The sequence below is a fragment of the Microcaecilia unicolor genome, chromosome 2 (assembly GCF_901765095.1).
Source record: "Microcaecilia unicolor chromosome 2, aMicUni1.1, whole genome shotgun sequence".
In the NCBI taxonomy this organism is placed as follows: domain Eukaryota; kingdom Metazoa; phylum Chordata; class Amphibia; order Gymnophiona; family Siphonopidae; genus Microcaecilia; species Microcaecilia unicolor.
The window spans coordinates 536,929,605-536,955,386 of record NC_044032.1 but is presented as its reverse complement, the minus strand read 5'-3'; the positions used below and the strand labels follow the sequence as shown (position 1 = coordinate 536,955,386).

The 25,782-nt window shown below is 43.5% G+C and overlaps 1 protein-coding gene across 3 annotated transcripts in view; it reads right to left on the bottom strand.

Annotated features, from left to right (window-relative positions):
* The window catches only part of KLF3 (Kruppel like factor 3), a 56,548-nt gene that overhangs the window by 30,125 nt on the left and 641 nt on the right, over positions 1–25,782 (bottom strand). The window contains exon 1 of one of the 3 annotated variants that reach the window (XM_030191288.1): positions 25,477–25,592. The exons of 1 other annotated variant lie outside the window; for it this stretch is intronic. The gene's annotated coding sequence lies outside the window, so the exon portion shown is untranslated. One more of the 3 variants, XM_030191291.1, reaches the window with a different exon arrangement.

Sequence of the window (25,782 nt, the reverse complement as noted above, 5' to 3'; positions counted from 1 at the left end):
CACCAGTATTGTTCATATGATGTCTATGTAAATTGAATCTTGTCTTAAGCATCTGGCCTGTTTCTCCAATATAGCATCCTTCGTTACATTTTTTACACTGAATGATATATACCACATTGGAAGATGAGCAAGTGAAAGATCCCTTTATGTTGAATATCTTTCCTTTGTGGATGACTTTGGGGTCCTGTGAAATATTTTGGCATAGTTTGCAACTGGATAAATTACAGGGAAGTGTGCCCTTCTGTTCCTTTTCAGTCTGTGAAGGAAGTTTACTTCTGATTAACTTGTGTTTTAAATTCTTTTCCATGTTTTATTTTGTTTGATTTCTATTGATAACCTTAAGAGTGGACTAACACGGCTACCACACTCCTATACTATTTGGGATATTGGACACCAAAAGGTGGCCAAACCTTCCACCTCAAAGCTGCATGCATATTTGTCTAACTATACCAATGTGTTCTGGGATCCAATCTACAAACATCCCAAATGCACTTAGCTTCTAAAAAGGCTGGATTAACCTGTACAGAGCAGCTATTGTTACAGTGTTATAATCAAGCACAGTATGGCCAGATGTTTCAGGCAGCCGCCTCAGTTTTGGCAACCATCTGGACATGACATAGGAAGGGTATCCGAGTGCTGGATCATGTACAGCACTTGTAAGAGCCAAAGAAAGAAAAGGCATGGAATAGCCTACCAATGGAGACTAGCACTGTAACAGAATTCAAACAACTTCAGACAGATTCAGTGAGAAAAACAGACTGTGTGGGGGGGGGGGGGGGGGGGTGAAAGAGTGCAAGAGATGGTTTCAATGTAAGCTGGGCAATCAAAGAAAACAGCAAAGAAAGGGTTACTTTTGGTGCCCCCTTCCCTTTCAGGCTGGCAGGTCTGCAGACTCAAACTGACTTAAAACGGGCTGAATAGATCCCCTGCCCCAAAGGCTAAGCATCTACAGTGCTTTTTTTTTCCTAGGGCCAGCTCACCTGCCCGCCCTTAGCTCCCCAACAGCCCTGCTTTCTGTTCCTGCTGCCTCCCCATGCATTTAAATCTTTTATTTTTTTTTTACCTGAAGTCGCAGTGCTGGCGGCGCCATTAGTGAAAGGACCAGGCTTGCCTCCTCCAGCCTTTCCTTTGTTCCCTCTCAGTACCCCACCTTCCTCTGACATAGTTTCCCCGTTTCTGCGAGGGCAGGACATAGAGGGAATCAAGGGGAAAGGGAACAGAAAAAATGAGAGGGAGTAATGTTGGACCCATGGTGGGGTGAGACAGGAAGATGCTAGGAGTGGAGGGAGATGTCATGTAATGAGGGAGGGGGCTACAAGAGTGGAGAGAGGAAGAGGGAATTTTGAAAGTGGTGAAACCATGTGCAAGAGGTCAAAAGGGGGTAGCAAGAAGAGAATAGCGAGTACACAGGTAGAAATGTGATAATGGGGAGTAGATGGAAGGAAATAGGCTGGGAAAGGAGCAAGATGGGAAATTGATAGGTAGCTGAAAATTAAAGGAGCAGAAGGGTGAGAAAGTGAAATCTGAGTGAACAGAGGCAAAAAAAGGGAGAAAACAGTTGAAAGGGAAAAATCAATACATTAAAGTCAGGCATTGTGAGGGAACGAACAAGAGAAAAGAAAAACAGATAATGACACTGGAAAGGGAAAATCGATACATTTGAGGGAACGAATGACAGAAAAGAAAAATGGATAAGACACTGGAAAGAGAATCAGCAGAAGACAAAGCAGAAAAGTGAAACTGGGACAAAGATGATGGAAAAACAAAATGTCCAGACAACAATGGTAGAAAAAGTGTTTTATTTTAAATTTAACGGGAATGTTAGCTTTGGGATCTGTGCACCACAGATATTTTTGTACTGTATTCAGTGGCTTTCCCAGACAGCTAATTTGAAGGGGGGGAGGGCCTTGAGCCCTAAATAGGTGGGCACCAAATTTTCTCCCCGCCCAAATTTAAAATATAAATACATGGGTTGGCAGAGATCCCTAAGCCCCACCAACTGAAGATGACCTCCTCCAGTCCTGCAGCCATACATCTCCAAGCTTTACAGCTAATGGCAGTATCCTTGAACTTCCACTGCCCCTCCCCCAACCAAGAATGCTTGGTTTTCATGTGTGTGTGAAAGCTGAGCTGGCGCAGAGGGAGGGGGCTGCAGCTCTAAAATACTGCTGCTGGCTGCAGAGCTTGGACAGTTCAGGTCATCATCAGCTAGTGAGGCCTGGGGATCCCCAACAGCCATAGCATGGGAAATGTTAATTTTGGGGGTTGCAGTTATTCCACCGATTATGTTTGGTACAAAATTGAAGTGCATTTCTGTTTTTATTTTTCCAGCATTGCAGTACCTGTCAAGTTTAACTTCTTGGGGGATCTCAGTTCAGTTTTGGTGTTCATATTTCTACTTTGTGATCCCTTGTTCTGTATTTTGCATGTGAAGAAGTCATTTAAGTTGTTCTATGTGTGGTAGTAATGGCAGGTGGGAAGATCAAATGAGGGGGCAGAGAGGAGAGGGGATTGCCCCCCCCTCCAAAAAAAACAATTTTTGTCCTGGGACCCAGTATGTCTAAAACCGGCTCTAAGTAAATGGCACTATAAGGAAATGTCTACTATATTCTGAATGATGCTCTGAGATCTGATTGGTCGGGGGGGGGGGTAGGGTTTGGGATTTATTTTAATTTATTTATTTGGATTTATTTACCGCCTTTTTGAAGGAATTCACTCAAGGCGATGTACAGTAAGAATAGATCAAGCATGAGCAGTAGACAATTACAAAAAAGAAGTCCTCTCACAAATGGTGTTTCCTAAACAAGGCTTAGATTGTAAGCTCCTTGAGCAGGGACCGTCCCTCTATGTTAAATTGTACAGCGCTGCGTAACCCTAGTAGCGCTTTAGAAATGTTAAGTAGTAGTAGTAGTCTTTATTCAAATCAATTAAAACGACCCAACACGAATTTCTCCTGTGGAGAGATCACCTTCCGTAGGTATTTGTTCAGTAGACAATTACAGCAGTAAAAATATTCAAAAACAATACAAAGTATGGCATGGTATACTATTTACAATGTCAACACAATACGCAATAGAACATTATAGGTGATAGCGAAGGGTAAAGCAAAGATGTAACATATAGAAGGGTGAGAAAATAGGAGAGTTAGAAAGTAAGGTGATTGGCTCAGTGACTTCCTGGTCTCTCAGCTGAGTGAAGCACTGCCAAAAAAGACGTTTTTTATTATTGCAGGGGGGGAATGATGGCCAAAATGGACTTTTTTTTTGGATGGGCGTCCATTTTGGCCATCATCCCCCCCCCCCCCCTGCAATAATAAAAATGTCTTTTTTGGCAGTGCTTCACTCAGCTGAGACCTGGAAGTCCCTGAGCCAATCACAACGCGTTTAGCCGAGCTAAACGCGCTGTGATTGGCTCAGAGATTTCCAGGTCTCTCAGCTGAGTGAAGCACTGCCAAAAAAGAAGTTATTATTATTGTGTGTGTGTGTGTGTGTGGGGGGGGGGGGGGTGATGAGCAGGGAAACCTCTTCTTCAAGGTTCAGCAGCAGGGTTAAAGACTGCGGGGGGGGGGGGGGATTACGTTTTTTTTGAAGCGGAGCGTTTTTTTGTTCCCCGATTTTGTTTTTGTTACTTTGGGCAAAGTTTTATCCCGCGCAGCCCAACGAGAGGTACAGACCTCTCATTAGATTTTCCAGCGTTAAGGCAATCGGAAAAGGTTAGTGCATCTCATTACAATAGGGTTTCTACACAATTTGCTCACCTGCATTCCGTTTTCGTTAGCTGCTATCGTCGTCAGAAAAAAGTCTTTAGTGCATGCCAGGGTTTACTACTTGCTCGTTAATGGCTCATTAATGGCTCGTTAAGTTTAGTGCATCTGGCGTTAGGTTTAGTGCATCTGGCCCTCAATTAGTAGCTCCAAGTGAGTTCCATTCAAATATAGTGCATATTTTCTTATCCTTGGAGGGCCTATGTTGATCTGTTTGACAGGTCCCGGCTTTTAGCCCAGACCTATCAAACAACTTCTGCGGGAGGACTGTCTTGGGCACATGCCCAAGCACAATCCTCCCACATATGTTCCCCAATGATCAACGCTAATAGCGCACATAAATTTGCATGCTATTAGCACTGATCATAAGGGCACCATTTCCCTGCGCTGTTCCAGTGCTAATTTTACAGCACTGTTCAGAACAGCATGGGGAAATTGATCACTGGGCTAATGGTTCTGTGCTAAGGGCAGCTAGTGTTGTGCACATGAACAGAAAAAATGATGTATTGGCACCCACCTATACACATAATGATTACATGATATTCTACTTCTTTGCAGTGCTGATATTTCAGCAAAAAGAAGAAAGGGGTGTTTACACTACTGCATATGCTCTTCAGACTTGGATTTAAAGTAGAGAGTTGCATGGGGACAGAAACCTTACCCGTCAACCCTGGAATCTTACCCATCCCCGCAAGAATTTAACTTGTCCCCACTCAGTCCCGCAATAATTTAATGGTATATTAAAACAAATTCTGGTTGGCTCTCTGTCTCTCTCTCTGGGTTCGAGCCGCAGCACTGCAAACAAAGAAGGAAAAGAAGTCAGAACTTGGAACACTCTGGTGCACAAGACTCATCTCTGATTCACTGGCACTGTGTGCTAAGAGGTCGCCACATTCATGCGACAGTAGGTCAGTCCGGCAGCAGAGAGGATTAACAGTAACAGAGTAAGTGACAGCACAAAAACCTGAACGGCCCATCCAGTTTGCCCAATAGTCACACTCATTATCAATTCATGATTAAATCAACAATGAATGTGATATTATATACTTATGGTCTTTCTTTGGCGTTTCTGGGACACAGACCATAGAAGTCCGCCCAGCCTTATCCTTATGCTCCAACTGCTGGAGTTGCCGTTGAAGACCTCTCCAGCCTATTCATCTTCTCATTTGCGGGACACAGACAATAAAAGTCTGTCCAGAACTGTCCTCATGTTCCAGTCACTAAAGTTGCTGTCTAAGCCCTTTCCAGCCCATCGTAAACCAGACTGCCATATATGAGACATAGATCATACAAGTCTGCCCTGTATTAGCCCTAGTTCATCACAGCCGGAATCGCCATCTAAGAGTCACTCGACACATACACACACATTTAAGTTATAGTTTTTTTTATGACTTTCATTTTTTAATTAGAGATACTCTGTGTTCATCCCACGCCTTTATGAATTCTGTCACCATTTGTGTGTCTACCACCTCCTTAATGAAGATTTTCTGCATCTGTGCTGTTAAAGCAAGGAGGTGGAGGAGACAGCACTCAAAAGAACTAGGTACTGTACTCGGTAGGCAAGAGGCTGGCGCAAGTGCAGCGTACTCTTTCACGGGATCCCGCGGGAACTGCTCCCATGGCCTCACGGGATCCCCGCAAACCCCATTCCCATGCAGGTCTCTAGTTTAAAGCCCCAATCTTGTCCTCAGTATTCTGAGCACTTATAAGCCTTCTATGAATAGCCTTATTAACATTGATTATAATATCATGTGCAGTACTATCTAATGCACGGCTTTAAGTAGGGTTAGCTTCTGTGCAATTTTCTTTTTTTTCGCATGTGTCCCCTCCAAAATTGTGCGCTAAAGCTACACATTCCCTGTACACTTTACTGCATCAGCCCCTAAGTTTGTATCGGAAGCAATGGAGGGTAAAGTAACTTGCCCAAGATCATAAGAAGCAGATCCTGGCCTTACTAGTTTTCAACTGCAGTTTGAATCATTAGGCTGAGTTCAGATAAATTCACACCTCTCCAGGAATGGGGCTATTTTTGTCAGCCCTTCAAGTGTGCATTCCCATTCCTGCAACACTTAGGAGTACATCTCGCTCAAGTATTTTTCTGCCTTAAAAGCAATGTTGCTTTGTTTTTCAAACAGTTCCTATGGATGTACAACCGTTTAAAGAAGGAAGAGGGTGCAGGTATTCCTGTGGTCTCTGTTTATGGCTATCAGACGCCACAGGAGGGGGAGGGGAGGGGAAGAAAAGCCAGCTGTGGTCACCTCCTACTGCCCCTTATCAAAGCAAACTGCTGGCTGGTTTCCTGTCTCAAGAGTTGCAGTGTTGCACAGGATGAAGAATCTGACTGAAGTGGACAGGGGGAGAGGGGAACAAAACTGATTTCTGAAAGCACCAGCAAAGTCTGCAAAAGATGTGGCAATTTTCCTTCCCTCACTGCATAACTCTACTGAATTCAAACAACAGAAAAAGAGGAGGGGGAAAGGGCGGGCAGAGAAGCCTTAAGAGTTCCATTACCTCAAACTAATAGGAATTTATTTGGGTAGAAAAACTGCTCTAAGAATTATTTCTTGGCGTAAACCCTTCCTCGGAATTAAAACAGCAGAGTAGCCGAGGTGGTTACTGCATTGGGTTAACACCCAAATCCTGCTATCTGCTGTTCTTTGCAACACTGGATTAGGCACAGATGCCATTTTACTAAAGCTTAGTGCATACAGACAGCACACATTGAATGCTGAGAGTCCTATTTTATACCCTTGGGCCATGCGGCCCTTAGCGCATGCTAAGCTTTAGTAAAAGGGCCCCTCAGCCATCCATTGCTTGAAATATAAACTCAGGGCTAGGTCAAAGGTGGGCAACCTCAGTCCTTGAGGGAATTCAGGATTTCTCCAATGACTATGCATATGCACTGCCTCTACTGAATGCAAACAGATCCCATGCATATTCAATGTGGAAATCCTGAAAACCCTCAAGGACTGAGGTTGCCCACCCCTAGGCTAGATGTACTAAAAGGGGCTATCACATGCTTAATATTAACATGTTAACCACACATTAGAACACTTTAGTTAGTCTAGCTCTTAGATTATAAGCCTTCTGAGTGTAGAGAACTACTTACACCTAAAATGTAACTCACTTCCAGCTCAGATTTGAAACAGAACTAAACCTAAACCCTGGACCTAGCAATATATATTATATACAATGCACTGGGGCAATACATTGTGGGACTTACATATTAAGAGTACAATTCTTAAAAGACTACGCACAGATGTATAGTTAATTCAGGGACATCCAACATGTGGCCCACCTGAACTCAAGATGCAGCCCACTTATAATTTTTAGCATCCATGATTTTGAAGCATTGCAGAGCTATTTGGCAGATATAAAAGTCACAAATTCAGAATAATACTTAACAGGCTAATGTAACCCACTATTAAAAATGTCATGCAACACATGCACGTGGATTTTTGAACATGTGTTCCACCATTGGGGGAAAAAACTGGATGCCCCGGGTTAGTTTAGTCAAATGGTATGAACAGCTTCTTTCCTGACCTATATTTATGAATTTCTGAGGTTTTGTTTTAATATACTACGGCTTCCAAATTAAAAAACAAAAAAATATTTTAGCCTTCTGAAACTTAACCGAGTGCCTGCTCATAGGTCCCATTTGCAAATGAAATCCTCTGACCTGACAAAGTATGATGGGTAGAGAAGGGGCCTTCTGTGCAAATATCCTTAGCTTGGCAGCTGGGGCCAGTATTACCTCAGTCACTCTGTGAACAGCAACTGCTCAGGCCATACATCAGACCGCCTGAGGGAACAAGGCTCCCTTGTCCAAGATTAAAAACTGTGTGCTCTTTTTTAGATTCATACAATGCTTAACACTATCAACACATCACTAGACCACTGCCACGTTGTCATTAAAAAAAATATGAGTGAATGTATAAGGATGAAATATTAGGTATGGACTGACTATTGCTTGCTTTAAAACAGAAGTTTTTAAATCCTTCCACAATAACACAAGGATGAGTGGGTGAAGCAACTGAATGGCTCATGAAGTGAAGGTGGAATATTTCATGATAAAGGGGGGAGGGGGGAAGGGGATGGAAGGGAGGGAGATATTAGATGAAGGGTTAACCGCAACGTAAATACAAGTTATTATTCTTGGAAAGTGCAGATAGTGGACAATGTTTATTGATGTTTATTACTCTATTTTGATATAAGGAATAGGTTAAAGACAGTATTAAGGGGGGAGGGGGGAATTGGGAAGAAAACTGTAAATCAATTTGATGATAATGACCGCGGATTAATGTACATATGATTGACAAAGTTAAAACTGTTATGTATTTCATCAAAGAACTGTATTGATCTGTGGCATCATCAATAAAAACTTTGAAATATAAATCCTTCCACAATAGTCTAAATGCACTCCCTTTTCAAATGGATGACATTTGCAATAAAATTTGTAAGAATCTGAAAAGTGAAACATGTAGAAAAATCTCACAACATGTATTGTATATTTATTTATTTGTTACACTTGTATCCCACATTTCCCACCTATTTGCAGGCTCAATATGGCTTACATAGTACCACAGTGATGTTATGGTAGATTAAGGTTCATGTATAACAGACACATTAGGGAATCATAGAGAGGAAGAGTTATTTTATGTCCATTACGAATCCTCCAGATTCTATATATGGTGCCCAAAACTGCATACGCATATTTGTGCACGATTCCAATTTACGCATGCAATTTAACTGACCAATGAGCCAATAGCTAGCAAAAATTGGGCACTAACCCAGCAGTTAATTGGCTCCAATTAGGATTTGTGCGTACACCATTTTGTTTATAGAATAGTGCTTAATACGCATGTGCACAAATCTTAGTGTGCAACTGAAAAGGAACGCAGCCATGGTTAGGGGGGGGGGTATGTGAGGAAACAAAACAGCAGAGGGGGGGGGGGGGGGGGTATGGGAGGGTCAAGGTATTCACTAAAGATGTGCGCAATATTACAGAATCCAGGGGATCTGTGCCTAACGTACATGTGAGCATTTACACCAGGTTTCAGTTGGGGACCATATAGTACTGGGATCCGCGCCAAACTCAGAGTGTCACTCGTAGAATAGCGCTCATCACGCATTTTTTTCAGCACCCAAATTTGAGCACCATTTACTGACTCTAGCCCATTGTGTGTATATATGGACATATAAGTGCACAAACACACACTCACAAAATTAGCAAAAATGTTAACTTCGCTCACTCATAGGGTAACAATGAGGTCTGATTTGTCGTACAAAACTAAAATTCTGTGAACAGCATGAACACATCTTTAAGCAACTGGTGTAGATTAACTTTTTGAGACAGTATGAGGCATATTTTCAAAGCACTTTGGGAGGCTAAGTTCCATATGTTTCTATGGAACTTTGGGAGGCTAAGTGCTTTGAAAATAAGCCTCTGAGTATCCCTCCTTCCCTATGTGATCTGGAAAATTAATGTACAGCACTGCCTCTGGATAATTCTAAAAAGCTGAAAAGAATCCAACTTTCAACAGGACAAATGCGGTTATTTAAAAAAAAAAAAAAAAACCCATAAGCTGCACAGTATCGGACCTTTAAAATCCAGCTTTACTTTTCAGGGTGAAAAGGTGAACTGTGGTTTTACAGAATTACATAAGGCAGGCAGGCACTTAAGCTATCAGAACTGTGGGGCAGTCTCTCTCTGGGTGGGGACTGGGAGTTGCAGGGCAGTGGCAGGGGGCCTGGCTTGGGGTAGGGAGTGGTAAACTGCCTCAAATTATTTAAAAAACAAAAAAACCTCTCCCCCCCTTCTCTTGCTTTCTCCCCCCCCCCCCCCCCCAACTTGGAATGCATGACGCAAACCTCAGCCTTGAAACAAAGAGCAGGAAATGGCTCTGTTGACTGCACAGGAGAGAAAGCACAGAGAAACATTTAGTCAGCCCTCCTTGACCCTTTTATTCATGAGCAGCTGGAGTTTCTTAAACAACAACAGTGGGTGGAGGTGTTTGCTCTATGGGTGTAAATGAAAACACCAGCTTTCAGACATCAGACCTGCCCTATTTACAAATATAAGGAGAGGTATCATTTGTATCCAGCTTTTTTCTTCCCTCAGAGTAAATGCCATACAGAGGTCATGATAATTAACCCTATGCCCCCCCCTCTCAAAGTCCTCATCCCCATCTGACCAAACTGTTTAATGTTTAACCATTGCACGAACTTTGACTTAACACTACCAGTACCTAGTGACCAAACATTCTCCCCCCCCCCCCCCCCCCCCCCCGAGCATGACACAGGCAGTAACACTAAAATTACTGAACTTTTCAAAATACATATTAATATGGGCACCTGAGAAGCCCTGGCATTCATGATCTCTTTACCTACTGTGTGAAAGGAAACACCTAGCCATGAATTCTTGGATTTAAAGAGGCTACAGCTTTATTTGTACTGGTAAACCAAAGCCAACCCCCTCTACCACACACTCTCCTGTCCAGACCCCTTCCCTCAGCATTCCTAAGAGGCCAGCCAAACATGAACCTAGCAGCCAAATTCCCTGCTCCAATCTTTAACTACTGCAAGTACTTTCCTACCTCACAGCTCTTTTGCGCATGTCCAATGAACCAGGGTGAGGCTCCTTATGCGCTTAAGAGTCCTGGGCTCAGCCAACACTCTCTTTCCACTTCCAAACAGCAGAAATAGAACTTTATGGTCTCCAGAAGCCTGGAATCCTTGACCAGATGAGTGTTCCCAAGCAGGGGTCAAATGGGCACAGAAACTTCCTGCTTCAGATACCTTGACTACTCACCCCATGCTTGGAACAAACTCCCTGAGCCCATAGGCCAGGCCCCCTCCCTGCCCATCTTCAAGTCCTTGCTCAAAGCCCACCTAGTCAATGTCGCTTTCGGCACCTAACCATTACACCTCTACTCAGGAAATTTAGACTGCCCCAACTTGACATTTCGTCTTTTAGATTGTAAGCTCCTTTGAGCAGGGACCGTCCTTCTTTGTTAATTTGTACAGCGCTGCGTAACCCTAGTGGCGCTCTAGAAATGTTAAGTAATAGTAGTAGATACCATTGCTCAAGGCTGCCGCCAGTGTAGCACCAACCAAGGTTCCAAGCCAATTTCCATTGCTGTTTGCTCAAATTTCCCCTTACTGACTGGCTGGGGTACACCCTCCTCCCCCCATGCTGTGCAAAGTCCCCTCCCCCCCCCCATGTTCCCAGCTGAGGATCGATAGGTTTGGAATATCCCCTGCTCTGGATACCATTGCTGGAGGCTGCCAAAAGCACTCCCAAGAGAGTGCCATTTACCTGAACTTCCCTATACCATAGTAACATAGTAGATGACGGCAGAAAAAGACCTGCATGGTCCATCCAGTCTGTCCAAGACATACCAACTGACTCAGTACTCCCCTATGCTGTGATAAAATTACAATTTCTACAAACAGCTCCAATGCTCTGAACAGTAACATTTCCCGATGCAAATAGAAACACTGGGTGCGAAATTTCCATAGGCAGTAAAATTGTGGCCCCCAATCATGGGGGCCCTCCCCCTAAACCCATTAGATCTGACTGTACAATTAAAAAAAACATTCCTCCTGCCTCTTTTACTAAGTTTCCTCATTTTCTCCTCCCTTCCCTTCACACCACTACTGTCTGGGCCTAGCCAACGGATGGTACGCCTGTCCTTGGGGCCATGTTAAAAAAAATCAGATGTCTGAATAACCAGCCTCTCCTCCTCATCTTACTACTTTGAATGAAATCAACACGTAGGTTAGTTGAACTGTAACAGAAGTAAAAGGTAACAAAACAACACAAAAAAAACCCCAAAACACCACAAGACAACACAAAAAAGATTTTGCAGTTACCTCAAATTCAATGAGCTGCAGGACACTTCAAGTATTTCCTGTGGGAGCTACAGGAAAGATGTTGACCCGTTTCCTCTTCTTCTGCTATGCTATAGCACTAGCCATAAACTCCCAGCTCCTCAAAGCCAGAGAGCTTACAACTGGAGATTTGTTTTAGTGGAGTACTCAAAGGGTTGAGAACTATCAAGAGGTATGACTGCTGCTTGTTAACAGGAACATCCAACTGATATTATGGCTTGTAAATCCAGAGAGAGACCAAAGGCTAAAAATTCAATGCCATCATTTAGTACCCATAACTTGATGTGCTACCAATGTTTAGACGTATCAGTCTAAACTGATTCACGATAAAATTCTAGGGATTTTGCAAAAGATTTGACCAATATACAGTGGGGGAAATAAGTATTTGATCCCTTGCTGATTTTGTAAGTTTGCCCACTGACAAAGACATGAGCAGCCCATAATTGAAGGGTAGGTTATTGGTAACAGTGAGAGATAGCACATCACAAATTAAATCCGGAAAATCACATTGTGGAAAGTATATGAATTTATTTGCATTCTGCAGAGGGAAATAAGTATTTGATCCCCCACCAACCAGTAAGAGATCTGGCCCCTACAGACCAGGTAGATGCTCCAAATCAACTCGTTACCTGCATGACAGACAGCTGTCGGCAATGGTCACCTGTATGAAAGACACCTGTCCACAGACTCAGTGAATCAGTCAGACTCTAACCTCTACAAAATGGCCAAGAGCAAGGAGCTGTCTAAGGATGTCAGGGACAAGATCATACACCTGCACAAGGCTGGAATGGGCTACAAAACCATCAGTAAGACGCTGGGCGAGAAGGAGACAACTGTTGGTGCCATAGTAAGAAAATGGAAGAAGTACAAAATGACTGTCAATCGACAAAGATCTGGGGCTCCACGCAAAATCTCACCTCGTGGGGTATCCTTGATCATGAGGAAGGTTAGAAATCAGCCTACAACTACAAGGGGGGAACTTGTCAATGATCTCAAGGCAGCTGGGACCACTGTCACCACGAAAACCATTGGTAACACATTACGACATAACGGATTGCAATCCTGCAGTGCCCGCAAGGTCCCCCTGCTCCGGAAGGCACATGTGACGGCCCGTCTGAAGTTTGCCAGTGAACACCTGGATGATGCCGAGAGTGATTGGGAGAAGGTGCTGTGGTCAGATGATACAAAAATTGAGCTCTTTGGCATGAACTCAACTCGCCGTGTTTGGAGGAAGAGAAATGCTGCCTATGACCCAAAGAACACCGTCCCCACTGTCAAGCATGGAGGTGGAAATGTTATGTTTTGGGGGTGTTTCTCTGCTAAGGGCACAGGACTACTTCACCGCATCAATGGGAGAATGGATGGGGCCATGTACCGTACAATTCTGAGTGACAACCTCCTTCCCTCCGCCAGGGCCTTAAAAATGGGTCGTGGCTGGGTCTTCCAGCACGACAATGACCCAAAACATACAGCCAAGGCAACAAAGGAGTGGCTCAGGAAGAAGCACATTAGGGTCATGGAGTGGCCTAGCCAGTCACCAGACCTTAATCCCATTGAAAACTTATGGAGGGAGCTGAAGCTGCGAGTTGCCAAGCGACAGCCCAGAACTCTTAATGATTTAGAGATGATCTGCAAAGAGGAGTGGACCAAAATTCCTCCTGACATGTGTGCAAACCTCATCATCAACTACAGAAGACGTCTGACCGCTGTGCTTGCCAACAAGGGTTTTGCCACCAAGTATTAGGTCTTGTTTGCCAGAGGGATTAAATACTTATTTCCCTCTGCAGAATGCAAATAAATTCATATACTTTCCACAATGTGATTTTCCGGATTTAATTTGTGATGTGCTATCTCTCACTGTTACCAATAACCTACCCTTCAATTATGGGCTGCTCATGTCTTTGTCAGTGGGCAAACTTACAAAATCAGCAAGGGATCAAATACTTATTTCCCCCACTGTAGCTGCAGGCACATGATGCATTCCAGAACCTCCTCCACATAAGACCACCAGCGAGGCATGCACAAGAACTGGACCATACATGTAGCAAAGCACAGGACCTCCTTTCCATGCCTACAGACAAAATGTAAGTTACATTACTGATGGCTTCTGATATCATTGTATTCTACAGTCTAAAGTCAATTGATTGGAATTTCAGGATGAACCAAATCATTTGGCTCTCTGTGGACATGCCCAGGCAGCCTAAATACACAACCTACAGGAGAAGTTCAGGAAAGAGAACTGAAAAATATCTTAGACACTAACATGCGAACAACACTTGACTAAGACGGAGATGCTCAAAGGTTACTATGCTTGGAAGGTTTCATTTAGACTGGCTAATCTAAATGAAACGTTATTGTGCAAAGAGGCTTTTGGCCACTGTTTTACTATGCAAGGAAGCAGTGACCAAAAGTTCCATATTAATAAACTCACTAGTATTAAAATGAACTCATTAATAATTCCCTGAAGTGAACAGAGAAAACAGCACATGGAAAACAACAGCCCTTAACGACTAAAATAGACCAACAGCTCTGGAGTTGTAGGGTGACTTACAGCCCTCTCTACCCACGATTTCTGCTACAGCATGAAAAGTGGACACAAAGGCAGTCGTCTGCGCTGCTGCATCTCTCAGAAGTGCCTCCAGTGACTGCTGGAGGGAAGGCAAGAGTTCTGGCTGCTTCTTTTTTGCATCTTCCTAAAGATCAGGCACTGGCTTAACAATGTGATGGGTCTGGTCAAGGATTCCAGGCTTCTGGAGACCATAAAGTTCTATTTCTGCTGTTTGGAAGTGGAAAGAGAGTGTTGGCTGAGCCCAGGACTCTTAAGCGCATAAGGAGCCTCACCCTGGTTCATTGGACATGCGCAAAAGAGCTGTGCCTACTGCCACATTCTGACCTCCTTACCGACCAATGCTCAACACTAACAGCATGCATATAATTTGCATGCTGTTAGTGTTAAGAATCAGTATCTATTTTTCGGCACCATAGGGAACATGACCAGCGTTATGTGTAATTTCCCCCCAAGTCATTTCAGATATCACATTCCACTTTGTAAATACAACTTGGACCCCGCAAACTTGCCAAAACAAGAGTGTGTGTTGATTAAAAAAAAAAAATGCTGGTCCTGTGAGGTAGAGCTAGTAACTCTCACACACATGATATAAGCTGTCCTGCTCTACAAACATTTTGGTTAGCTTTTTATATTACAAATAGGTGACCATCTCTTCAAGCGACAAATGGCTCTAACATATTAACAGCAATTAAAAATATTCTACACACTGGACAACAAGTCATATATAACAAATGGTGGAACCTGGTATGTTTAACAGTAAAATTATAACTTACATTGGAATTTGGGAACCCTTGAATCTGACATAAAAAGAATGCTATAATGACTATTACACCCTAATATGTAAACTTTAGTATGTACTTTAATATGCTCTGTTTGATGGATGATCTTGGTTATATAACATTGTTAATTTAAAAAAAGTGTTAACTAAAAAAAGAACAGGACCTGCACACATGTGCAAGTTGAGACTGCAGAGGGAGGCATAGAAAGGTATCCTGCTAGTAGGAGAGAAGAGAGAATAGGTAAGATGAGAAGCCAATGCAGTAAGATGCACTACCATTTGGCAAAGCAGCTTACGTTGATTTTCTCACACTAATCTTACTCCTGGATGCAAGAAAAAAAAAGCTAGAAGAATGGTCTAACCTTTGGCAATTAAAATTCAATGGGAAGAAATGCAAAGTGATGCACTTAGAGAGTAGAAATCCACGGGAAACGTATGTGTTAGGCGGGGAGAGTCTGATAGGTACCGACGGGGAGAGGGATCTTGGGGTGATAGTATCTGAGGATCTGAAGGCGACGAAACAGTGTGACAAGGCGGTGGCCGTAAGTAGAAGGTTGCTAGGCTGTAGAGAGGGGAGTGACCAGCAGAAGAAAAGAGGTTTTAATGCCCCTGTATAAGTCCTTGGTGAGGCCCCACCTGGAGTATTGTGTTCAGTTTTGGAGGCCGTATCTTGCTAAGGATGTAAAAAGAATTGAAGCGGTGCAAAGAAAAGCTACGAGAATGGTACGGGATTTGCGTTACAAGACGTATGAGAAGAGACTTGCTGACTTGAACATGTATATCCTGGAGGAAAGGAGAAACAGGGGTGATATGATACAGACGTTCAAAGATCTGAAAGATATTAATCCGCAAATGAACCTTTTCCGGAGATGGGAAGGCGGTAGAACTAGAGGGCACGATATGAGATTGAAGGGGGGCAGACTCAAGAAAAATGTCAGGAAGTATTTTTTCACGGAGAGAGTGGTGGATGCTTGGAATGCTCTCCCACGGGAGGTGGTGGAGAGGAAAACGGTAATGGAATTCAAACATGCGTGGGATAAACATAAAGGAATCCTGTTCTGAGGGAATGGATCCTCAGAAGCTTAGCTGAGATTAGGTGGCAGAGCGTTGGTGGGAGGCGGGGCTGGTGGTTGGGAGGCGAGGATATTGCTGGGCAGACTTATACGGTCTGTCCCAGAGCCGGTGGTTGGGAGGCAGGGATAGTGCTGGGCAGACTTATACGGTCTGTGCCCTGAAAATGACGGATACAAATCAAGGTAAGGTATACACAAAAAGTAGCACATATGAGTTCATCTTGTTGGGCAGACTGGATGGACCATGCAGGTCTTTTTCTGCCGTCATCTACTATGTACTATGTAAAGGGTAGCATGGAGGACATAAAATAAGCTGTAGCTCCTGATGTAATGCATGTGCTATAATGTAGCACGAGGGAGGAGGTGTTACTATTTTTGTAGAACTAAATTCTTATGCCTGTAGCATGGTAGCAAAGGGATCATCTGAGAAGTGTAGCACTTTACCTGAAGAACCAAGAGCCCACATAGTCCCTGGTCTCTGATGCCCCAGCTTGAGGACCTTCCTGTTGGCCCATGACTTTAGGTCTTCAACTTCCCACTCTAAAAACCACTAATTCCCCACTCCCACCTCAAAGAGTTCTCTGGTGGTCCAGGGCCCTCCACCTCTTTTGAAACACAACCACAAATACTCTGGGAGCCCAAACAGACCCTCCCCCCAATACCCCCAAAGTACATCTTCAGAGTCAGGAGGCAAAAAGCAATGGCTACTCACTTGTTTTTGTATCACCATCTTGGAAAATGCCTGACCACATGCAGTGCAAGGGACACAGTGTGCAGAGTCTGTTTGCCAAATATAGAAACCTTTGCCTTACTTGGAAGGCTCCATCAGTATGCTGAATAAGGCAATGATTCCCTTATTTGGCAAGCTGACCCCATATGTGGGGTCAGGTGCCACCATTTTCCAAGATGGTAGCATTGAAACAAATAATTTAGAATTAATCCTGTCTTCTACCTCTGAAAGTGCACTTGGGGAGGGGGTGTTCCTAAGGAGGGAAGGAGCATACACACAGGTCACCAGAAAAATATTTAGGGTGGGGTCTGGGAGTCCAGGACAAGGGGCCACCAGGCCAATCTTTGCTCATGTTCTGACAGGAAGGGAGACATTTTACATCAAATGCAACAAATAGCTGCATCTTACTACAGTGGTGCACCCTGTTTTTCCTGACAGTACACACGTTTCAACACAGCTGTTATCTGCATGCCATTAGTTCACTGCATCAGGAGTATATTTCTTTAAGCACATCCATTAGAATGTTGTGCACTGGAGCACAGTGCTGTTTTCTAAGGCAAAGCCTCCTTCTGACCAAGGCCATGATGCAGGATGCTAGAGAAGAAATGCTGGTAAGAAGGCAGGTAGTGGTGGGGGAAGAGGTCATTATAATTTTTACTTAGATGTTTTCATGAATTTGACAATTAGGTGGCACTTTACATCAAGAATAGAAGAAGTTGCTTAAAATAGAAACAAGTGTTCTTTCTGGCTTTAGGAGAAATTGCAAGGGGTGCGTGTGACCCCCCACTCAGGGCAAGCCCTTCAGAAATTTGAGGTATTTGTAGGGAATTATGAAGAGGGTCTTGACCCCTGAAGTTATTTGTCATCAGGAGAAGGGGCAAGCTCTTCAGCCTTAAATGCGCCAATAGCTTCAGCACTAGCCACCCTGAATAGACGTCCTTTGATTCAGCCTTCAGTTGTGGCTCTGGGAGGGGCCAGCATCTAGAGAGAAATTTGATTCTTTCAGATACTGACTTGCACTCTCAGCATAGGAGAAGAGGTTGTTAGGCTGTCCTTTTGCAAAATTAAGTTTAACCTCATTTTAACATGGAGGAGTGGCCTAGTGGTTAGGGTGGTGGACTCTGGTCCTGGGGAACTGAGTTTGATTCCCACTTCAGGCATAGGCAGCTCCTTGTGACTCTGGGTAAGTCACTTAACCCTCCATTGCCCCAGATACAAATAAATACCTGTATATGTAAGCTGCACTGAGCCTGCCATGAGTGGGAAAGCGCAGGGTACAAATGTAACAAAAAAAATACATAACCAAAGACCGAGCAAACACAGATTTAACAATTTCACCATTACTTCCCTGTTCTAATCACTAGACCTTTTAAAGCAATAACTGATGTCTTAAATGTCTCTAAGGACTTTTCCTACTCTGTCCCCAGTCCCTAATTTTTTTTTTTTTGGGGGGGGGGGGGGGGGTAGAAGAGAGTGTACAGAATAGTGGTCTATAGATAGTTTAGACCAGGGTTGTCCAACTTCATGCCCCGAAGATCAAAGGTAAACATGGACACTAGAGGCCACTTTTGCAGGAGTAGCACCCACATTTATCAGTGCAGCATAATCACAGGGGTCTGAAATACTGGAGTTTATTTAAATTATATTTAGATGTAGCTCTTCGCATCCTACCCATATGATCAGAGCATTGCACTGTGATCATACGGGTGGAATAGCTCCTTAATCCTACGCCAGCTCAGAGCTAGTATTAGGGTTAAGGCTCTCCCCCCCCCCCTCCATGCCAGGCAGCCTGGACCCCCCAAAGGCAAGGCCCTGGTGACCTAGTGCTCCCCCAAGCTCCCACACACCCCTGGACACTGACAAGGGAGGTCCAGAGGTCCAGTGAACCTCCAACCTCTAACATTCATAAGTATTTATTTGTTACATTTATATCCCATATTTTCCCACCTATTTGTAGGCTCAGTGTGGCTTACATAGTACCGAAGAGGTGTTACAGACTCCGGTGTAAACAAATACAAGGTGATGTTGTGGTAAGATAAAGTTCATGTGGCACAGCCACACTAGGGAATCGTACAACGGAAGAGTTGTGTTATGTCCATTACGTTCTTTGGTTTTGTTGTGTTGCAGAGATCAGGCATTTATGTTGGATCGGTAGGGTATGCCTTTTTAAACAGGTTAGTTTTAAGTACATAAGTATTGCCATACTGGGAAAGACGAAAGGTCCATCAAGCCCAGCATCCTGTTTCCAACAGTGGCAAGATCCCCAAAAAAGTACAAAACATTTTATACTGCTTATCCCAGAAATAGTGAAATTTCCCCTAGTCCATTTAATAATGGTCTATGGACTTTTCCTTTAGAAAGCCGTCTAAACCTTTTTTAAACTCCACTAAGCTAACCGCCTTTACCACATTCTCTGGCAACGAATTCCAGAGTTTAATTACACATTGAGTGAAGAAAAAATTTCTACGATTCGTTTTAAACTTACTACATTGTAGCTTCATCGCATGCCCCCTAGTCCTAGGATTTTTGGAAAGCATAAACAGACGCTTCACATCTACCCGTTCAACTCCACTCATTATTTTACAGACCTCTATTATATATCCCCTCAGCTGCCTTTTCTCCAAGCTGAAGAGCCCTAGCCGCTTTAGCCTTTCCTCATAGGGAAGTCGTCCCATCCCCTTTATCATTTTCGTCGCCCTTCTCTGCACCTTTTCTAATTCCAATATATATTTTTTGAGATGCGGCGACCAGAATTGTACACAATATTTGAGGTACGGTCGCACTATGGAGCAATACAAAGGCATTAAAACATCCTCATTTTTGTTTTCCATTCCTTTCCTAATAATACCTAACATTCTATTTGCTTTCCTAGCCACAGCAGCACACTGAGCAGAAGGTTTCAACATATCATCAACGACAATGCCTAGATCCCTTTCTTGGTCTGTGACTCCTAACATGGAACCTTGAATGATGTAGCTATAATTCGGGTTCCTCTTTCCCACATGCATCACTTTACACTTGCTCACATTAAACGTCATCTGCCTTTTAGACGCCCAGTCTCCCAGTCTCGTAAGGTCCTCTTGTAATTTTTCACAATCCTCCTGCGATTTAACGACTTTGAATAACTTTGTGTCACAGAACATTGGAGGTCACTGGACCTCTAGCCCACACCCTGTGGTGTAGCGTGCCCCCCCCCCTCGGTGGTTTCACGGCCCCAAACCCCAAATACCTTCAGATGCCAGAGGAGGGAGTAGTATTCCCTCCTCCTTCCAGCGTTGCTTCCAAAATGTCAGCGTCCTGCCCAGTGCATCCTGGGATGCGCTGGGCAGGGCTTCCATACCATATAAGTTCTACCTTATATGGTATGGGAGCCCAGCCCAGCACATTCCAGGATGCACTGGGCAGGGCACCACCATTTTAGAGATGGCCCTGGAAGGTACAGGGGGTTTGGGGCTGTGAGACCACCGGGGGGGGGGGGGGGGGGGCGTAGTAGACTATCAGGTGTGGGCTGGAAGTCCAGTGACATCCAGCCCTCTCTTCTGTTGGCGGGGGGGGGGGGGGAGTGTTAGGGGGGCTGGAGGTTCACCGGATCTCCAGCCCTCTGTGTCAATTTCCAGTCGGGGATGTGGGGGTTTGGGGGGACACTAGGGCACCAGAGTCTTGCCATTGGGTTGGGGAGTGTGGGGGCCACCTGACCTCTAGCCCCTTGGAATGTGACAGGTCCGTGCTCTTTTTTTTTTTTGACAGCCTGCATCTGTCAAACAAGTGCGAGGGGATTGTGCCTGAGTGCATGCCCAGGCACAATCCTCCCGCGTTTTCCCCTGATGATCAAAGCTAATAACGTGTCTAAATTTGAATGTTATTAGTGTTGATCATTGGGGAGTCAATTCCTTGCGCTGTTCCAGCGCTATTTCAGAACAGCATGGAGAACTGATCATTGGGTGGTTGGTCCTCAAGGGCCATAATCCAATTGGGTTTTCAGAATTTTCCCAATGAATATGCATGAGACCTATTTGAATACACTGCCTCCGTTATATGAAAACAGATCTATGTATATTCACTGAGGAAATCCCGAAACCTAGACCTGGCAAGGGCCAAGGTTGGACACCCCTTGTCTAGATCTCTCTGGTCCGCTGGAAAACTCAGTGAGCAAAGTGACACAGTGCACTGTCTTATTCATGTCATTTGTCTTCTCAGAAGATAGAACTTGGAACGGTTCAATAACTGGTGCATCTCTCCAAAAAAAAAATATATATCAAGATACAGTTCTTTCATCATGGAATCAGATGCCTCTAGGGTCATAGAGGGGTATAAAAATTTTTCTTCGAATGCACCAAGAAATCATCCCACAGGGCATTATGGGGCTCTTTTGCTAAAGCTTAGCGCACGTTAACAGAATTGGTGAGCGCTAAGCCCATTAACATAAAATGGGCTATTTAGCACACACTAATTCCATTACAGGCCCTTTTAGTAAAGCTTATTGTGCTAAGTCTTTATAGGCTCCTTTACTAAGGCGCGCAAATGGATTTAATGCACGCTAAATGCCATACAGCCCATTGTATTCCTATAGGCTGTATGGCATTTAGTGCTCCCTAAACCAGTTAGCACATCTTAGTAAGAGGACCCCAATATGATTTCCTTATAAATGTTTTGTTAACTTTCAGATTGTGTGATATGTATTTTTAAGCCATCATATTTGCATGCTTTTTAAGCCTCTAGAAAGTAAGAAGTGTTAGTTCAGTTTTGGCTGTAGGAATATGGGTAGATCCTGGAAGTTTCATTATGTTTATATGCTGTGATTACTCGCTTTAACAGGAATCCTTACTTTGTTGTTTTTCTTTCAAGTATGTGGCCTTTATTTTTCCTTTTAATAATAGAATATAGAAGTCAGTACACTATGCCGCATGGTCTATTTTATTCTCCTTTTGTGTAATTATCTCCATACTGCTTTCTCTCACTGCTTCTGTTGTAACAAGTAATTACAAAATAAGCATATATCTTTACTATATTGGATTTTCTCCACCAAAACAGACATTTACCTAAAAAAAAGAGGCATCTTTCCTCCAATTTTCTCCTATTTTGATTCTTGTAATAAACATCAAATACATTCCTAGAAGGACCCCTCCCCCCCCACAAACAAATGAAGGTCCCTACCTTTAGATAGCTACATACATCTCCCTGAATCTGCTACAATCTATGTTTTGACTGTTGTTTTAGTTTCCAGGAAATTTTTAATTTTTTGCACTAACACAATAGCTTCTTTTTTAATGCTGGAAACTGTCTTAGAACTAAATCAGATCCCTTGGGCTGACAGGAAACATAAAAAGAGGATACACAGCAGAAAACATCACCTTATCCCTCCAGTTCAAATTCCACACATACAAGGTCAGACTGCTACACTGGTTTCAAGGGAACAGGAATTTGACATAACCAGAAGCCAAAAAAACAACCCTTCCATTACAGTGACCATGGTAACCAGAATACATTAAAGTTTTTAACTCAGCAATCCCACCCTTCAGAACAATACGTAAAATTTGGTGTTCTCAGATCAGTTTGATGCTGCTTGTCTGATGTGTTTTAATAGTGGACTCTCTATGTAATCCATCGAACTTTACTCTCCAAAGCTATCCCTACACATTCCTTCTTTTGTATATATATATATTTTTTTTAAACAAAACATTTTGGTGCTCATTTTCAAAGCACAGACTTCAAAAGTTACTTGGAAGTGTATTTTCAAAGCACTTAGACTTTCACAGATCCATAGGTTTCTATGTAAGTCTATGTGCTTTTAAAAAGAGCCTCTATTTTCTTCTTACAACTTCCATCCTGTATCTGCTTGAGACTGGAACTCCAGGATGTTGCCCATTAAGGGGCAGCAGCTCATCATCAGGTCCATTCTGTCTACAGCAGGGGGAAAAAAAGATTTATTCTATTGTAAAACCACCATCTTTCTCCCACTACTGCCCATAAAAGGGAACTGCTTCCTCTCCTTACCTGAAAAGGTGTGCTGTGAAAAGAAAGCTACACCACTTCAAACCTTTCCCACTGCACTAAAGGACACTCACTAGACCAATCTAAGGACAGAAAAATCAATAAAAAAAGCAAGCAAGCTTCTTCAAGGCCAGGCCAAAGAAGCATTAACAAACTCCCTGCTAGTATATACAATCATAGGAGCCCCCAATATTGAGCAAACTCTTTGACTATGTCCAGGTAGTAGTAAGTTCCATTGGGTTTAGCACCCCCAATCATTTTGAAAAGTTGGCTCCTATATATACATAATTAAAAGTCAGAATCCATTAAATATTTATACATAATTAAGATTAAATACGGAACGGAACTTGTAATGAATAATCAGCATACATACTGCTTAATAAAATCAAAGTCATGCCAAATGTCTGTGTGTTTATCATCTCAGAGAAGTAGGATAGTGATAAGCAAGTTCCAAGTTCTGATTGGTGCTCACGTTTCCTGGTTTACATGTCTAAGAAAATGATTAACATTCCACAAGGGCCACAGTAAATACCCAATGTACCTTAATGTAACTCACCTTGAGCTACAACTGACAAGAGTGTGAGCAAAATCCAAAATAAATCCAAATATATAAAATAAAAAGCTATGCTCCTGCCACAAACCACAATAAGATCCTTTCAAACTATTAGCATGTCCCTCCCCTTGGATTTAATTCTTACATTAGGAACACAGAAACAGAGAAAAATGAAGGCTGATAAAGGCCACATGGCCCACCCATGCCATCTACTCTTCACTTCCTTACAGATCCTATGCACTTTTCTAAAGCTCTCAAACTTAGATAAAAAAAAACAGATTTGATCGACTTACCAATTAGAAATACATCCGACTCAACACGATCTTATCTAAACCTGCACTACCCAAGCTGCAAAGGACTTAAATACAAAACAACTTAGGCATCTAGTTTTTCCTACATAAGCACAAAACTGGAACCCATTACCAAAAGCCTTGAAAACGACGTACGACCACCTAAACTTCCGGAAATCACTAAAAACCAACCTGTTTAAAAAGGCATACCCTACCGATCCAACTTAAATGCCTAATCTCTGCAACACAACCAAAGGTAATGGGCATAACACAACTCTTCCGTTCTCCGATTCCCTAATGTGGCTGTGCCACACGAACTTGATCTTACCACATCACCCACTATTTGTTCACACCGGAGCCTGCAGTGCAAAGGCCTCTCCAGTACTATGTAAGCCACATTGAGCCTACAAATAGGTGGGATAATCCCCCAAAAAACTGGAGGAATAGTGGGCCAAACACATGAGCCCTAGTCTCTCAGTCCAGTACCCTATCCATTTTGCCAGGCCATTATGCTTTTGAACCTGTAGATTAAGAAATCCAGAGTTGAATATGAATTCTTAAAACAAGCCTGATAGGCAAAACTGACCATTAGAGTGACGTACAATGGATTAAAAACAAATGCAAGCCACCACCACCAAATATGCTTCATATTAATCTCGAGTAAAAAAAAACTACTATAGTTAAACGTTGCATACGTTATTCAGAGGTTTTCCCTGCTTTCGAAATCACACCATCAGCATTCTTCAGGATTTCTTAACTGAATGGTGCTCTTGCCTGTAAAAATCACCTTCAAAACTCACCTACTCGGCCACAAAGAGATTCATTCAAAATAATTGAAAGATCCAAAAAGGTTCAGAAGAAAAAGTCATATTTTACACTTATTTCAATCTATTCCCAAAATGTTAACCAAGAGCACAGTTGTCTTACAAGGTTCAAATCCCACGTCCTCTACCGACACTCCTTGTGACCTTTGACAAATTTGTTCTTTCACAGTTCGGAAACCCATTAGATTGCAAGCTTTCTGGGAAAGGGTCTTACGCTGCACCTGGAGCCTCAAAACGCTACACTAAGGATTATTTGGAAAGATGAGCTAAAAATAAAGGTACCCTTAGGACATGCTTTAAAGTACTTCTGGCTGTGCCACAAATCACAAGAGAGGTTTTGCCCTTTGAGAAAAGAACAGTCACTGAAGGGTGCTCGAGAATAAATACAACCCCTTATTCCTGAAACATATTACCTGTGGGCTATTCTTGTTTAACACAGAAGACTTCCACGATATTACAATTTTTTACAAATTTTTTTTTTTTTTTAATGGGAGGGGAATAAAGAAAAATTAAAACAAAAAACTAATTCGGACTACAACAAGCCTGGGCTTTTTTTTTTTTAAGCCACCTGCCCGAGGCTGGAGGCCAAGTGGGGTTACCCAAGTCCTAGAGAGAGAGAAGCGAGTTAGGGGGAAATGGGGGGGGGGGGGGGGGGGGGGGGGGGGAGGGGCTGCTGCCATCAGGACGCGGTGGGTGGCAGGTGCGAGCTCAGCGATGCCAAGCCTGGGTTCTATACAGCTTACAAGACACGGGTGGGAGAGAGAAGCCAGCAAGCCTATAAGGTCTCTATCTCCACGCTCGCGCATATGCTCTTAACCTTTCCGCGCTTTCAAACCCAACGAGCAACACCGCAGTTAGCTTACTGGGAAGCGGCGTATAGAAATCAACCAAATAGAGCCACCTAAATCTTCTGTAATTCCAGCCAGGTACAGAACACATATACATACAACACAAAAAAACAAAACCCCAAAAAACCCTCTCTTTTCTTAGCGGCCAAACATAATAAGCCAACCTCAAACTAGAATCGGAGTCCGGGACCAGTGCGTGCAGGAGTTCTTCGCGCCGGGCAGATGTGAGCGCTCCGAGTCACCCGCGCGCCGGCTCTAGCGGCGCCTCTGGCACTGGCAGCCCTGCAATCCAGCGCGTTCACGTGACCGCGACTGCGGTGGCGCCGCCCGGAGCCTCCCAGGGAGGGATGAAGGAAGGGAGGAGCAGGGCGGCTGCGATTACAGCGATACTCAGCCGGTAGCCCAGCCCAAAACTACAGACAAGTCACTCACAAAAACATGCGCTGCAATCATGCCCTCTCCTTCCCCGC